Below are 18,077 nucleotides of genomic sequence, written 5' to 3' on the forward strand. Positions count from 1 at the left end.
CACCTGTGACAATGTGACAAAGGTCTCCAACACCACAACAGCTGTTGCTACACATAACAACTACACACATCTGTGGGTGTTTATAGCATGTCATCTCATGTAAACCACCATCAGTGGTCACTGTTCCCTTAACTGTGTTGAGATTAGAAACTATGGTCATAATAGACTTTGCAAAGATGGATACATATTGTGTGTGTGTGTGTGTGTGTGTGTGTGAACTAATATTTGTGTATTTTTATGCATGAACAATCGGCCTATTGTTAGAGTTCATTGTGTCAATGCCTGAAACAAGGTGAAGGTACAGTTATGAGGCCAAGCAAAGTGGAGGAAGTTGGGGTAAATGGATTTGCAAAATGTTATATAATATCAGATAGTACACAAAACACAGACTGGCCCGTACGGGATCGAACCCACGACCTTGGCGTTATTAGCACCACGCTCTAACCAACTGAGCTAACCGGCCCTGTTGATGTTTTAATAGCGAGCGCTGTTTCGCATTTCAAACCGACTTTACTGTACAAATCATATTTTTAATCAGCCCATAGCATTACCCAAATGTTTATTATTGTAACTATATCAACAAAAGTCTTAAATTCCAGACCGATAACTAGCTTCTCTGTTGATGAAAAGCCTATTGCTATTTCTTGCCAATATTTAGCCTATCCATTTTTACTCTGCTGGCATATTCCCTTGAGGAAATGTCAAAAAGGCAAACAGTTCCTTGAAACTTTCCTTGCTTTTCTCGTGCCACAGAGCAGAAACAGCATCATCCATCTTACTCTTCTCCACGTTTACGCCACAGAGTGCAGCCGCAGCATGCTGGTAGATAGATGCATTTGCTCAGGCTACCTGTTTCTTCTCATCGCCAGCCCATCTTTATTTAGAAGACATTTAAAGAACATGTCTAAAGAGGAATGAGTGTATAGTTTTCAGTACAAGAATGTAAAGAAAAGCACTGCGACAGCAGCATTTTGTGAAATAAAACAATCAGATAAACATCAGTGCTGCCTGTTTGTACCATAAAGCAGTAATAATATGAGTGCAGCTGATCAGTGGCTGGTGGAAAGACCTGCAGAGCTCCATCACACTGAGATGATCATACTCATCAGAGTGTGAAGTGTCTTCAGGCAGTTAGAGGCTAAGATAGCACGCACAGAGATTACCTTTTAATCTTGGAAAGAGCTTAAAAACACACATTATTATTTCATAGTCCGCTCTTGCCAATCTAAGTGTGCCGGTGCAGATATTAATTTTGTAAATAGTATTGATGTAAAAGATGAAGCAGTTATTATTTAGTGCAACTTGGGGAATATTGTGTACCGCAACCATGAGAAGGAGGAAGAGCTTTCAGGCCAAAAGAAATCCAGGAAATCTAGATGGCAGTTTTTCTCTGTAACAACTAAATTGAATAAAACGACACACACTTGCAGGAATGTAAAAAAAATACAGGGGGAATCAATTTATCAGTAGTGGTGATGTGAAGCCCCAGTCACATCATATCGCACATTACTGGCTTTGCTTAACAAAAAACCTCCACTGCCACAAGCGAGGCATTGCTCATGTCATCTGCAAATCACAAATCGTAGCTCCTGACGCGAACCGCTGCACAGAAGCCAAGTGCCAAAGGGCTCTGGCCAGAGCCAGCATCAGACTTTAAAGTGATTTTGAAACAGCGAGCAAAGGAGGGGCAGAATTTGCCTCAGAGCCTAACATAGACAGAGCTTCAATCTTCAATGGTATGGAAAAAAGAAAGAGAACAAGAAAAAAAAGATAAGAAAGGAGAAGGAACAGTAGCATGGCCAGCTCATCCATCATTTCTTTAAAAGGTCAGGATTTTGTAGGTGGAATTGGGAAGAGCAGCGAATTGCAGATGCACCGAACAGCGGGGTATTTTCCGCTGCCATGACCAGCTAAGGAGAGCTCCTTTAAAACACATCTGCCAGTAAACATTTTGGCCTGACTCTGGGTCATCTCTCCTGTCTGGATGAGACCCAGCAGAGCGTGAAGATGTACCTGCACAAAACCCGGAGACCGACTTAGTCACTTCAGACTTTCCTTTTTAGCCCTTGCACCTCCATTAAAGCTGATTGTAATGATGATACGAGCCGTAGGACGTGGCTATTTCCTGGAAGGCTTGTTTTTTTTCACCTCCTTGTTTTAGTTAGTATTATTTAAATGAAATTCTGCTGTACAATAACATGAGTGTTAATTGACACTGATTTAATAAATGATGTGACACCATAGCACACCACATGATTAAATGAAATGTCATTCCCAATGATATGTAATTATAAAATGATATGTCTCAAAGGTACATTTGGTAAAAATCAGAGGAAATGGGGCAAAGAAATCACCAGTGAGGCCCGTCTGAAGTAAAGCCCATCAGCGGCTAAGTGCCTCTTTACCTCCTTCAACCACTAGAGACGAGGGTGGGGGGTGGGGGGGTTTGAAATGACCTTCTGCCATTATGGACGGGGGGGAGAAACAAACCAAACACATGTCACTCATAAAAAAAGACACACACACACATCCTCACAATGTACTGTACTTACAGAGGAATTCGGTACAGTCAGAAAGCACTTTCTCTTCTCGTCAGAGTGATGAAAAGGTTGCTCTCACAGAGGGGAAAAAAATAAATAAATAGCGAGAGGGACAGATGTGAGCTTGGGTATAAGTCTCTCCATCAGCCTTGTGGATGCTGCTCAGACACCCCTGGGATACACAGAAACATCTGGAAGGAATTGTCAATGGGATTGATACAGTACCTAGAGTAATGAAAAATGAATTTCCCCGCTGCGATATAAACACAAATGACCTGAGCCACGATGCATTTGCTCAGATCTGATTTGATCCCCTCCACACTGTATCCGCGTCTTCCCTGCCGTCCCTCCATTGGACAATTGGAAATAGTCCCTCGAATTGTACGGAGTGTTAGGAAAACCATCGTGCCTGAATTACTTAGCAGCTCCTGATCCTAAACACCTGTTTAAAGGTGTCCTAATATCAGAATTAGAAAAGCAGACGGCACATTATTACCTTCTTATAGAGACATAACAAGCAGTAAAGCGGCCGTACAATCTTTGAACAGCCTGCACGCTCGGCTAGACAAGTAAAAGAGAAGCGATACATTAAACATGAATTGTTGGAAGGACACAGACTACATAAAAGCATGTGGTGACAGGGTCAGAGGCATTGTGCGCGACGTGAGTGGAGGGGACAGATTTTGCAGAGAGTCTTTTAATGTGCGCACTTGTGCTTAACATTGTTTAGAGCTCAGTGATTTGAGATTACTACCACAGGGGGCGGCCCCAGGGCATCTTTATGATGAGCTTTGGAAAATGTCGCTCTTGAAAGTGGCCATCTCTTCTCCTTGTTCCTGCTAGGGGAAAATCTTCCACACTTACAGGAACAAACTTAGACGGAGAAAATGGGATTATTTTGGCACTGATGTGTAAAACATTTCTGACAGAACAGTGACCTCCACCAGCCGCTCTTTGAGGTGTTTTCAGTTGCGGCCTTGAAACTTCTCCACAAATGATTCCTGGGCTAAGAGTCAGGTTCCAACCCGCCAGCCCACCTCCAGGGACCTCTACATTATCTGTCATTAAATGTTTTTAAGTTTGCATAATTGATCTTCTCCAATAAGTCGTCATTGATTTATGGAGGTCTGGGCTCAAGGAGGAACTGGTTAAAAATTCATAAACCTGCTACGTGTCTTCACAATCCATTAGCTGCTCCTGGACCCAGAGTCCTCCCATTGATTGACCTTGTGCAGAGAATCTCATGGACTCTGCATTTTTCCCTCTTTCATTGCACTGTGGGAAGAGTTATGTTTCAGATTTTTTCCCCCCAGATACTGTAGGTCTTCCTTTGATTTTTTATGCTTCTCTGTTGCCGTATGTCTATCTCTCTGTCTCACCCTCCCTCTGTTTCTGTTTCTCCATCTAAACTGAAGCCCTTACTCTGAGACGATGAATAAATAAAGCATGTTCCATAAACAGCTTTCCACTATTATTTAAGCTTCCAGGACCTCGCACTCTGACAGCCTCCTTTCCCTGCCATCAAATTCAAGTGTGTAAATTTTCTAAAAGGCTCTGAATGTTTTATGATGATTTCAGGGAATGATGGAGTAATAGCTGAATAGTGAAGCTATTACTTTTAATATTTATATTGAGTGCTTTGAATCATTAATGTGACAGGATGTAAAATCAGAGCTGCGGGACGTATGTACTTCACAACCACTGCCACTTGGCAAAAAATATTTGTTTTCCAGAGCAGCCCATTCCGAACTGTTGTGTGCTACCCACCGGGGCACAAAGGTGACGCTCTCATCCATGAATTTTAATCTTACATTGAGAACAAGGCAATTCTTGGAAAGCATGAGTACGTCTGAGAGAAATTGCAACAAATCTTTGTTGGGTTATGTTCATAATTCAGAGTCCGGTCAACTTAGCTCTTGGGTTTAGACCTATTTTTGACTAATGTTCACTACAGCAAACACTAAAATGTACAGAAGTGCTAGGAAATGATAAAAAAAATACAGCAAACGCAACACCAGTAATGAAAATGATTGTGTAACCAAATATACTATAAATATATTAGTCCCAGGATTGTGACTTAATACCAAATTGATGGAACAAATTTATTTGCATATTTAATTATTTATGTATTTTCCCTGTTGGTGGGGAAAGCTTTCATCAAATTATGTTTTATTTAAATTCAGTTTTTCACATTAGCTCATTTTTAAGTAAACGATAATAAACGAGATGAGAAAAGTTTGGGGTGACAGAACTGAAGTAGTCATACTGACATTAATTATTAGATAAGTCAGAATTAGTGTCGACACATTTACATTAATATGACTATAACTTTGATTTTTGGCATATATGTAAAACCACAATTTTAATATGCTTTGTCATCACTTTTTATAAAAAAGTGTGCAGTACATGATGTCTGACCATCCAAAGGTTTTGTCATTCTTACATTTTTGAATGTAAACATATTGATTTGTTTTATTTTACACTCAAAACTGAGGTTTAATTTAGATTTTTATAGTTCTGATTCATCTCATTTTTTGTAAGTTAGTGTAGTGTAGTTTTTTTTTTAGTTTTTTGGTCAACATGGGCCTCCATACATTATCAAAGTTTTGCATTGTTTGATTGTTTGTAGTGCAGGTTTACTGACCTCTGCTGTGATATATCAATACATTTAAAAGTGCAGCACACAGATTTTATCTGTCCTCCAGTTCCATAGACGTCTGCATGCAGGAAGGCCTTGATGACATTTAGTGTCAGGTGGCCTTATTCAGACATTACTGGCAGAGGTTGCAGTGTGGGGTCTTCACAGATTTGTAGCCTTGATTTGGGTGTTGTTTTGTCCCTCTGGCACGGTGCGCTTTAGTCTGTGTATCTTGTGCTGTGTGGAGCTTGGCAGTTAAAGGCCAGTTTATTCTTGCGGGTATCAGGCAGCCGTGTCCTGAGGGAGCCAGCTCTTTCATGCACAGTTAGTGCACTTGACTCAGCATGGAGATGCTTTCAGATGGAAAAGCCATGTTTAGAGGACGTCTTATGAGACATTAAAGCACTACTGTTCCATTGTTTTAGCTCTTCCTAAATGTCACTTTCCTCTCCTGAGCCTGCCTTTCACTGCAATGTTGTAGGACACATCACAGAGAAAGGCCTTTTCTGTGCTCCACTGAGGGTCCATTTGAGAAGAGGAGCGGAATGTAAACTCTCCGCTCTGACCATTACTGTCATCCTTATCTGTTTACTCTGTATGCAATATTTATCTAAAGGACAAATCAGGAAAATTATGGCCTCTTTCAAATACCGCTATGTAGTTTGTGCTGCATTTCATCTCATTGTAATTCTTTCATACAGTGTTTGGAATGTTTTCATATAATTTTCTCTTATGTCTGATGGGGTTAATCAGCACAGCACACTTGTTGGCTATTTTTTTTTTCTGTTCAAGAGCCCAGTGGTTAGTTCTGTTTAACTTTCTGTATAAATCTTTTTCTATTCATCTAACATCAGCACTGAATTCTAAAAATAACACACTCAACGCCAAAATAGTTCCATTTGTACTAATCGCAGACAGAAAACAACCTTCACTCTTTGAATTAAAAATACTTTTAGGCTGAATAATACATATATATGAAAATATTACAGCCTGAGTGGAGGCAAAAGGTCTTTTTCTTTTAATAAAATGGAGCCCGTTCTGTTTGTTATGATATGTTTTTGGCCTTGGACCGGCAATGATATCTGTCAGCGTGCTGTTTAATACATTTTCAGACTTAATAGAACCTATCAGCTGAGGCAAATGTATGCAATGACATGCAACACACAGCCAACGGTAGTCTAGCTTTTGTTTGAGAGGGTGGAGAAAGGACAGAATGAGCTGAACTCAATAACTCTCTATGCTTCTTTAAGTTTGTGTTTATCCACTTAGAATAGAGACTGAGTCTGTGGTGGATCAGCTGACCCAATCCTGAGATTCAAATTGAGATTAGGTTTACAGCAAGGGTTGAGATGACCCCGCCTCTGCTCTGTAATGCTGCTGTGAGTGATTCAAATGTAAGAATAATTGAGAAAGAAGCGCTGTGACTGGAACAGATGTTTCATATGGACTCTCTGAGTGGATGTGTGTTTATGTAAAACTGTATCTGTGAGGACTTCGGTTTCATGAGGACAGTGCCGGTCTTAACATGAATAAATTTAAACTTCTAAACTGACCCTAACAGGTCAGTTGTGACAAATAGTAAGCCAGGTAATAAAACAATACAATATGCAATGAATCCCTATAATGTCCATTTGAGGCTGCGGTTTGAGGTGCTGCTGAATTGTTGTATATACATGCTGCATTCCCTTAATGACAAATTTGCCTCTTGCATAAGCACATGACAGGGAGCACAGGAGTAGTGTTGTCGCTTCTTAGCAACAAGGGTTTGAACCTGAGAGAGGCCTGAGAAATGAAGCCAAGACCAACGGGTCAAATATGGTCAAATACGAGATAAGATTCATGAACACAAGCTTTATATTATATATATATTATATATTATTATTATTTTTTTAATAAATTAATACCGGTACATAAGATTTGACATAATAAACGTGTGACCATGAGTGATAGGCCTGTGATCCTTCCAATGGCTGCATCACCTACACACACACACACATGGATGTCTGAAAGTGTCACATACATGAAGCTGAAGGTGACTGCGGTTCTAACAAGAATAGACACTATGAAAACCCCACAGTCATGTTGTAATAGGGGTGTGAGCTGTAACCATGACCAGACTACAAACATGATGTTTCATCTAAACCTAGCCCTGTAATCCAATCCTTAAACCCAACCATGGGATGCTATACACACGTTTAACCAAATAGAGAGTGAACATGTTTTAAAGAAGCAGAGCAAAGGTGAAAAAGACGCAAAAATATAAGTACCTGATGAGACCCGGATCTGCTGGTTTGAAGTCCGGCACGACATTGTTGTTTCCCTATCACCCTCCCATTCTCCTATGGGGGACTTACAAATGCCACTTATAGTCTTTTGTCTAATCCAATATTCCAAACTTCGATCACCTGCTAGGTAATATGGAGAGAGCTAAAAATATCACACCTACCAGTGACTGAGTATTATGAAACACAGCTGACAATTACATCCCGTCCAAAATGTATCTGGCAAAACAAATAATCAGTATATACAGTAAAAAGTCATTTCACAGGCAGACAGGGCTGCAGACAGCAGCTCCATACTCTGTCTCATACCATACACATTCTAAATAGATAGATGGTAAATTCAGCACACTGAGTAATGCATCTCACTGTTGGCTTACAGTCCAAAATCTGTCACATTGTCTCCCGACATAACGCTGCACACCTCTTGCCTTATCTGTCACATCTATTTGCTGTCAACTGGGGCAAGCGTGTACTCAACATGTAGCATGATACGCACTTGTGTTCTCGCAGGAAAGTTTCACTGTTCCATGCCGTCTATCTGTGAGAGTGATAATTGGATAATGAGTAAATAAACAGCTGGAGTCCCTGTGTTTTGACTCTTCAAGGAAGAACGGTTAAATGCACGACTAGAACTGCACAGACACCCAGCTGCAGTTAAACACACACACACACACACACCGTCCTCTCAGACGCTTCCAACACTACTGAGGTAAACTTGTCATAGAGGGAGCAGCTATTTGGGGGCCATCTTGTTGTGTGTGTGTGTGTGTGTGTGTCTCCTTGGCTGAACTGCAGGGAACAATGACAGGAAGGAAGCAGGCTGGAGGTGAGTGAGGTGTGAGAGCCCTAAGAGTGTGTATCCAAACCCTAATTAACTCTGTGCTGCTTCCTCTCTCCCTGGCATCCCTGCCTTCCTGGGGCACATGCCAGTTACAGGGATGGTGTGTGTTTATGCATGTGTGTGTGTGTATGTGTGTGTGTATTTGCAAGCACCATAATATCACTGTCACCACCGTTTGTTCCTGCCTCACACCCACCCCCTGTTCGCCTGGCACGCTTGCCCTCCTGTGTCAGGTTTTGTGAAGCATCTCGAAGCCACCGGATGGAGCATAATTACCCTCTGCTCGCCGTGAACCCGTGTCCCCCAAACAAGAGCTTTCTTAGACTGTATCCATAAACAAACCAGTTCCTCCTCCCCGATGTGCCACCCACTCATTATGGGTGTTCTTCTCACTACAGACCTGGTCAGAGAGTGGCCCTGAGTCTGACAGCAGCTTTTTAATGGCATCTCAACATGGTAAATGTTCCCTAACAATACTGTCTTGTATAGTAGGTTCTGACCCTTTTCTTTAAGCAGGAGAGTCAGCTATAAGTACGACCTGCAACAGGGGTCTGCTGCCGACTCCGAATGTATAAGACTAAAACAAAAATAAGCGGTTTATTTATCCCATGGTGCACCAGCCGGCCAGCCCCTCATTTTTTTGCGAAGCCCATTGCTTTAAGTAGTCTTGTCAGAAGTTGATGCGAGCCATTAAAGGCAGTGATGATGCACAGCGGCGTCCCCCACTCTGACAGCCGCACTGTCGCCGCCAAGCTGCAAAGCTTTAATACATGACTAGGAAGGCGTCCAAAGACCAGAGTAAATAAAGGAGGGAAAAGATGAAATGCGTGCGACAGTGAGGTAGACAGCTGAACAAACGCAATGACTTAGAAAACGGGCCTAACAGCTCACTCTTTCCCTACTCTTTACACAATCAACCATGTAAATTATTGAAATATCATGAAAAATAAATAGTTCAATAAAAAAAAAAGGTTCAGCCAAGGCCCAATTATGCAGTTTAGCTGCATATATCAGTGTTTTTCTCCTTGCCGGTAATGAATGGAATGAAAAAGTCTATTGTTTATGTGGAGATCTAAGAGATCCTACAGTGTCTCAGAGTGTGGAGTGGATCCAAAGTAAAGAGGGCTCAGACCACCACATGACACAGCTAGCTGCCAGCCTGTGTCTCTCCATCCAACAAGGTTATCTAAGAAATCAAATCAGGTGAACTTGACATAGCTCACTTCCAATCTGAGCCAGGGTAGCTGCGGAATGGCGGTGCTATGTTCTTTGAAGCATTAGCTGAATGAGTCGTGTAGAAGGGAGAGTGCAGAGGCTGTGTTAAATGTTCATTGTTTTAAGGGTTTCAGGCTTTATCTCTGTGTTCTCCAGTGGCGCTTCCTCAAAGAGTAATACCCTGGGAGTCCAGGCACTTTGAGCCAGGACTAGCCCTCTTCCTCTGGTCCTTACATGTGATCTCCTTGATTTTAATGAGGCCACATGGACCCCCTGTGATGTACTTTGGAGGATGGGGAGATTCCGCGCTCGCTCTGAGGCCATGATGGCGGTTGAACACTAGTGACCCCTTCTCCCCCACCCCTCATTTCAGCCGGGCCTCTCAGGCGCTTCTAATGTTTTATTAACCAGGTTCACTGGTTCACTCTCTTGCCTGTCAATCATCTATGTGTAGAAAGTGCAGCGTGGCTTCACAATGGGGCCTGCATGTATCACATGTACTGGATCGATAAGAAATCTTCCTGACTTCCTCACAGAGGATGTTGACAACGTGGCTGCACCTGAATATTAAACAGACCTTGGGACTCCTTTTACTACACAATGGCAGCAATTACACAAACGACTAATTAGTCCTGTCATGTGTGCATGACAAAAATCTTAAATCAGTCAACAGCCACGCAGCGTCAGAGCTGTGCTGCTCCTCAGGCTGCTGGAGTTAGCGTGTAAAGGTCGATGTTTGCATGTTTGTGTTAGAGGCCTGAAGAGATGAGAGGATGTTCAAATATAACATCAGCCAGGTTAAAAGATATGCAGGGTATAAATGATTCATTCCTTTGATGATCATATATCTATACATCAACTGCAGCACAATCCAAAGGTGTATATTCATTAATTTTTTATTGAATTTGAGATCATTAGCACCAATTGGAATCCTTTGGGGAAACGTTTCATAGCCTGAAACTTTGCTTAAATTTATCCCTATTTCCACTGCTATCAAGTTACCTAACTAAACTCTAAACTAAGAAAGAAAACTCGTACCGCTACCAATATTTTCAGACTTTGAAAGACAGTGGAATGTTGGTAAAAATTACTTTATACAGCCTGCATTCAATCTGGGTCACGTGATTCTGCAACATTCACAGGTGTCTATAGGTTCCAGCTCTGATTAGCAGCAATGTAAACATAATACACAGTGTCGAAACCTGTAACTCAGATTCAACAAGTAAAAGACACACTAATTTCAGTGTAAATAGGGTTATTTGTCATGAATGTCAAAACTTGTTATTGCCTTTACAGCACAAGCTTCTGCTCCTCTACCGACACAGTGAGCAGCAAGAGGACAATAACGATTGCATTTTTAGATCCATGTTATTCTGTTTACATCACACAAATGTTTTGTGCATGTCTTCTTATGCATTTTTTTGTCTCTGTGGTAACGTTACAGCGCCACTCTTAGGCCTGGCATATGTATTACAGTGTTTTCAGTGGTTTTGCGTGGACACGTGTGGATGCACACATTTATTGAAACAATGCCGTCTTTGCTGGAAAGGCTTTGGAAACGAAAACGTCTCTGTCTCCGTGTGGATGTGGCCTAAATCTGCATTCTTTGGTCTTTGTTAGACCAGTTTTTTTGCCACAATCTAAGAACTTAAGATTTCAACAGTATTGAACTGATCGGAGTGACGTCTGCCAAAAATATCAGCCCGCTGGTGGATTTCAGTATTACAGTACCTTGTTTTATTGAGATGAAAGAGTTCAGTCCTGAAACAGACGGTGAGTGGAACCTCACACCCCACAGGAATGACTAAGTGTTCAGATGCCTGGCATGCATATGATACTGGACAATTTGTTTTAAATATAGCAGTTTGAAGTGCATTTATGGCATGTTGTTTTTCTGCATTGTTGTTCATCTATACTGTTCCCTGAGTGGCAAGTAATTGATGTAAACAATTGTGCGTTGCCACGGGCTTTAACACTGAATGAGGAGCCGGTGAACGTGTCTTTAGTCTAATTTTAGTTTAGCAATAATAACAGTACAGTACAACAGAGTGTAACACAAAGGTTTATCTTCCACAGATAAGAGAGGTGCTTATTATGTCAAGAGAGTTGACGGTTTTAGCTAATTTACCTCCCAGCCTGAGCACGGTGTAATTATTGACAGATTTCAGGTGTTGCCTGTAACACCACTGGCAATCCATCTGTTTTCTCAGCGAATTTCCCTAATTGGAAAACTTAATATTTAACTCTATCTGCCTCTAAGTGCAACAAAATGCACCATGCTAGGAACTCAGCTCTCTAACTAAATTGGATCATAAAAAGGAAAATTGTGATGGAGCATCCGAGCTGCCTGCACATGTGTGTGTGTGTGTGTGTTTGTGTGTTTGCACTGATTGAGCAACATACAGGCTGGCTTTTTGGCAGATGTACAGAATGTCATCTATAATATATGTGTACTCTTTCAGCTATGCACAAAAGCCAGATGTTCTTTCTATCAGCGGGTCCCCGTGCCGTTAACATGTTGGTACACGGCAACAAAAACCAGACAACAACAAACAAGTGTTTTCTGTTACCAACAGCAGCCATTTTGGAACAAATAACAAAAGGACTTTTAGATACTCTCAACAGCAGGAGGCCTAAAACTTGTGTGCCACTGTTTTTGTCTTATTCTCCTAGTTTTTTTTGTCTTTCTTTCCATATCACGTTAATGAGGAAGTTTTTTTGGGGGGAGTGATGCATGTGTGGTTTGCTGGAGTCTCTTGCAGTGTGTGGTTTTGGCAGAGTGACAGAGAGCTCTCCCAGGGCTAAACAAACAGCTGTAGCATATGGGTAGGATGTACAGTGCGGAGGGGATTGGGGGGGGGGGACTTGTGGGAATGTGAAACCTAACCTGTCTGTGTTTAATGACCTGGTCAGTCACGTTCTTGCAAATGCTAGCAGCAGCAGCATCCCCGCTCGGCATTCATTAGGCACAGAGGCCTGAGCCGTGCCCTGCGATGAAAGCCCCGATGTCAGGCCTGAGCTCTGATGCCACGGCGAGGGAGCACGGAGGAGGCAGAGGAGGAGGTGGTGGTGGTGGTGGTGGTGGTGGTAGTGGAGGAGGAGTGGAGGGGGGCTCCTCTGCGAAGACCCACCCCTGGGTATCCATCACACACAGCCATCACTCGGGAGCAGAGTAGACCTGATAAATAAATCAACTTAGAGGCCCAGTGAGGTTTCAGGGTCTATTCCTCTTTATGAGTACAGCAGGATGAGAGATGGAGAGAAGGAAAGAGAAAAAAAAAAAAAAAAACTTTGACTTCTTCACGCCTTGGTCCCAGTAGGCATGACGACCAAAGACACCGACTCTGTGATTCTTTCAAAAATTAAATATATTCACTTATCTGAAAGGCCCAGGCTCAAGATCCTCATCTTTTTCTTTAACATCCCAGATAAAAGTGTGAGGACTTTCCCATTGGCTTTCAATCGGCAGCTCTTTGAAAACTCATACTTAATGATTTGAAGGTCTTTTAGAACTTACTTTGGGACAACAATTTCTGAACTGCTCCTTTTATGTGGAGATGAGTAGAAAAGGCCTGTATGAAAACATCAGGGAGCTTCAAATTACCCCAACTTTAGAAAGAACATTGGTTATTAGGGCCTAATTGAACGCGACTGACTTTACTCCAGCAGAACCTCTTTATTTCTAAACCACTCCCCATCGTTTTATATTTGTGCTGTTATTTATTTATTACAGACAAAAGTAGAAGATATGTCTCGGATTGAGTTTTTATGGCAGCAAGTTTAGAGTTGGGTGGGGTGGGGGGGTGGGGGGTTATGGTTCCACTTTACAATACAGCAGTACATTTTCACAGATTTGAGGTGAAGCAGCAAATCATAGTGTCGACATCCCTTCAAAGCAGAGGTTTATCTTCAGATTAAATACATGAAGATTAAAATTTGTCTCCATCAAAACACTCTAAGGAACAAAACAAAACAAAGATTGTGCTGGGAGGAGGAAGAGGAGGAGGAGGAGGAGGAGGTGTGGAGACAAAAGCACAATCCAGAAATTCCCTGTGCATTCTGTCTCAGTTAGAAAGTTAATGGTTGTGTTTACCTTCTCCCCCTGAATGTTTTCTCTCAAGGCTCTCCTTTAACATACTGTATTTGACTCTAGGAAACATTTCATTCGATCTTATTTTCCTATCGCTTCCTCATTCCGTTTGTTCTCGGCTGCTGTTAAGTTTGCTGCAGTTTGGCAAGTGTTACATAGGCTGAATGGGAGATGTGTCTTTAGGCACATTTCTCCCTGACAGAGGCTGCCGTATGAGAGGGGTGACAGCGTCGGCTGGAAGAGATCTTTCTTCCTTTGTGGCTCAGATAAGTAAGCATGCACAACACCCCTGTGATTAAAATCTCCTTCTGATATTTCTATCAAGATTTCTATTAGGAGACAGACAGGAGGGAAAGAGGCTGCCAAAACAGCACGTAGACAAGACAAGCATATACATCCTGAGAGTGAATCCCAGTCCAAAATAAAAAAACAGAGGGTATTTAAAATATTTAAACCAAACTCGTTGGCTTCTTTTTCTCCCCCCCCTCCTGCTGTTTATTGTTTGTTGATTGCCAGCATCAGAAAACATTTGCGAGCAGGGATTCCAAACCCGGAGCGGTACATCCCGTGCGAAAGCGTGGACGCACGCTGCAGGAGAACAGGAGATATGTGACATGTGAGGGACGGATCCCCACCACGCTGACAGTGCTGCACTTCAGAGCAACAATCACCTGTCAGCTCATGAAGTTTCTGATAATTGTCTTTTCGCCGTACAATTATGTACACGCAGGCCGCAAACAGCAGACGGGTCCCTCTCTGTTTCATATTTTCAGCCATATTGGGAGACAAAAGAGTCATTTACATTTCCTTGGGCGAGTACTCTCTGTCACCCTCACTCTCCCCCCTTCTTTCTCTCATGCTCTCTCTCTCTCTCTCTCAATAACAAAAGCTTATTTAACCCAAGGTTAGATTACAACAGTGAGGTGATTGCCTGGCCCTCTTCCAGCTCCCCATTATCAGAGGGGCCACCACCTAATCTGGAGGAGCAGCCCTTCATTAATGTTTTATTAACAAGCTTGTTACAGTGTAATGCAGGAAAAGGCTCTCCACTGGGGATAGGCTTAATAGGGAGGGCAAGAGTGCGAATAGTGAAGCTGATTACAGGGAAAGGCCAATGAATTGGGCTGAGAGGGGAGCGACGAGGCCAGCCCTTCATCATCATCCTCTACAAAGAGTCATCTCACTAATTAGCTTAATTGCATATTTGGAATGTTAAAGACAACAGGGTTTAATTGAAAGATGCTCACTCCAACCCCCGCAGTGATGATGGTGTAAACAATCCCAGCTACACACACACACGTGGTGGTGTTGCATCAGACATGATGAGGGGTTAGATCACTGAATCATTTAATACAGATGAGAGCAAAACAGACTGTTAAAAGAACAGTGGGTGCACAAGTTACCCATTTACCCAAGACTTCCAGAAGACATAATGTCCCAGTTTGGATTAATAATAATTATTCTATACAGATACAAGCATGTGGAATGGAAGTAGAGATCAAATCTGATTTCTGTGCTGTTGTCCACACTTATTATATTTTAAATAACCCTGTAAAATAATCGTTTGCACAAACTTTAGTTTCTTTAGAAGGACCAAACACTGAAACCACCCAGGATGATGCAGATCGTTATATTTATTTAGTGATGCATAATTCAAAGTACATTTAAATTCGTTAATTATCTTACTTCTGCTGTATTCTCATCACGTGACGACATCTGCCGTCACCAACCCACAGCTTCAGATTCCTCCTGCCTTATAAGCACTTGTTCCTCCCTCCACTCTTCACACTCCCTCTCTCCTGTCTAATTGACTTCATGCCTGTTCATGAAAAGGATCCTGGTTTCCACCTGCTCTGCCTCTATTCACAGTGTAACACCAAATTCTCCTGTGCTCTCACTCTATTAACAGAGATCATGCCCTAGTTCAGCTCCCTGCTATTATTGCAGGAGATGCTAAAATCTCATTTTCAACTCAATTTAACCTGGTCCAGCTCAGGGGGAATGGAAAAGTCCTCTTTCTGACTTAATTATGAACATACAGAGAGCACTGCAAGTCAAGAAACTCTGTCCCTATTAACATTCGGGTTATTGCCGAGCAGCAACAGATTATTTACTTTACATTGGTGTCAATGTTACAGGGCGGAATGTATGTTTTGTGCAGTAGTTAGTTTTAATGTTGTAAACAGATCCCCTTTTTAACCAACTCCTAAAGATTCCTAGTCTTCTTCAACTAGGTGCTCCAATTATACTTAATAATTCAGCGATCTTTACGCAGTTAGTTCAAGTGACCTAGATAGCAGGGCTTTTTAATGAAGTAGTCTCTTGTTTTAGATTCCACTTGCTTGCATTGAGAGAGCCATTACCTGGCTTCACTGTGTCACAGCCAGCCTTCACCCTGACTCCCTGCTATGTAAACTCCCCAATAAATTGAGTGTGGCGGTGCAGCGTCTGAGCCTGTCACACAAGATTGTCACATAATGTCATTCAGTGCTGTAGCAGCTCAGTATAGATATACACGCAGCAGTGCTATGCCACATTCCTATTTTGCGATCTCTGGAAGAATTGAGCTGCTCTTTGATTGGATCATATCATATCCATATGGATATTCATGCACTTTAGCAGACGGCAGGCTTAATTCACCAGCAGCATCCTAAGAGAGAGAGAGAGAGAGGGATCCCGCTAACAGGAGTAAGAGGTGACGTTTACGTGGCATCGTTGAGGAGGTTGTCTGTGGCTGTTGCTTTGAGCTCCCCTCAAGCAGATACACAGATCCTTAGCAGCAACAGTCTGGCTGAGTGTTTAATGGTACACCAATACCAGGTTGAGTGTGATAGCGAGGCTCCTGTCTGCGCTGCTTCCTCCCAGCTATTGAGCACTGTTACGGGGCCATCTGTGACTAAGTGCTGTACAGTTACCCCAGTTTGAGCACGTTACCCCCCAGCACATCTATGATCTTAATGAACCCACAAGCTTTTTACTTTCAATCAATAATTGAACAGCCACTGAAGGAGCTTTTCCACAGCTATTTGAAAGGGGCACAAGGGTGGCTGGGTTTACCCAGCAAGTTTAAAATGCACGTCAGAAAGCTTTGCCAGGCTCAACACGGCTGCTGCTGCTGCTGCTGCTGCTGCCACTGAGGAGGATTCGGAAGCAAGTGTTCTCATGCTTTATTCCGTATGACAGGGTTGTATTTATTTATTTACTTATTTATTTGTATCGAGCATATGCACTAAATCCGTCTTGAGCAGCACGCGACACACAAACACAACAGTGAATGCATGGTCTCAGCCGTTCCTGTCCGATTCCTCATTTTCACCTCATTCGCGCCAACAGGGATGCATCTGACTGCCATTAACAACAGGTCATAGACCAGCGCCGCACTCTACGCGAGCTAACACCTTCAAGCATCTGTCAAGTCAGGCAAGCTGCCTATTAACATCTCACAGTGATTGAAGCTAACGCTGAATTTATAGCTATAAGGTACATTTTACAAGTCATTACAGAAAGACAAGTATTCAAACAGTAATTATCCCATCATCCCATCAGATTCCAAACCGAGGTTTAGATTAGATTACATTAAAGTGTTATAAGTGTTATGTGTATAGTAGGTAACTGAGAATTCGCTGCATAAACCGGACGTTCACTAAATACAGTGAAATGCACACAAAAGAACCAACATACAGAAACACACGTTCAATCAGCTTAAACAACACACAAGAAAATGAAATATATAAATAATACTGCTAATTTTATGATCACTACTTACTGCATGATATATGGATATAACATGATGGAACTATGCTATATTCTATGCACATAATGTTAATGATGAAGGTTCCAAACATGAAGTTGCCAGCTACTGATATAAAATGGTAAACTACCAAGAATAGGTCCAATTTACCTGTGTATGTGTGTTTGCATATTTATTTATTTTTTATTTTATTTATTTATTTATTTTGCTAACATTAGATTAGTTTTTATATGGCTAGTATATCTATTTAGCATTTTACAAATCAGTTAAGTAGGCGTTTGCTAACTGTTTTGGTTTTAAAAATACAATGTTGTGTGTGAATATTGAGCTCTGTGGGCCACCATACACAGCACATCGCTTCCCTGCAGCTCAGAGCTGCTTTTTTTCTCCTCTGAAACACTTAAAGTTAAAACATAAGCTTCAGCCACCTATTTAGTGTGACGTCCTTACTGAAATGAGGCAAGAATTCAGTCACCCCATGGAGTGCTTGTGAAAGTCCCACCATCAGCTGGCAGTAACAGTGTTCTTGGGTTGCTTTTAGTCGGAAGGTTAAGCAGCTGAAAGCAGAGTTTTTCTTCCTGTAGTATTCCCCACAGTGGCAGGGGAATACTAGTGGAAGTATGTCCCCTGGTTCTCTTAGCCCTCTTTATCCTGAGACTTCCACAGAATAGACCTTAAACCACTTTAGCTCTGCTTTATGGTATCATCATTGAGTCACTT

The 18,077-nt window shown here is 42.0% G+C and overlaps 1 non-coding gene across 1 annotated transcript; it reads right to left on the reverse strand.

Moving 5' to 3' along the window:
• Nucleotides 1–390: 390 nt before the first annotated feature.
• trnai-aau (transfer RNA isoleucine (anticodon AAU)) lies at nucleotides 391–463 on the reverse strand. Its single transcript has one exon. It is a non-coding gene; the product is annotated as a tRNA-Ile (tRNA).
• Nucleotides 464–18,077: the final 17,614 nt, after the last annotated feature.

The sequence above is a fragment of the Parambassis ranga genome, chromosome 4, assembly GCF_900634625.1.
Source record: "Parambassis ranga chromosome 4, fParRan2.1, whole genome shotgun sequence".
NCBI lineage: Eukaryota > Metazoa > Chordata > Actinopteri > Ambassidae > Parambassis > Parambassis ranga.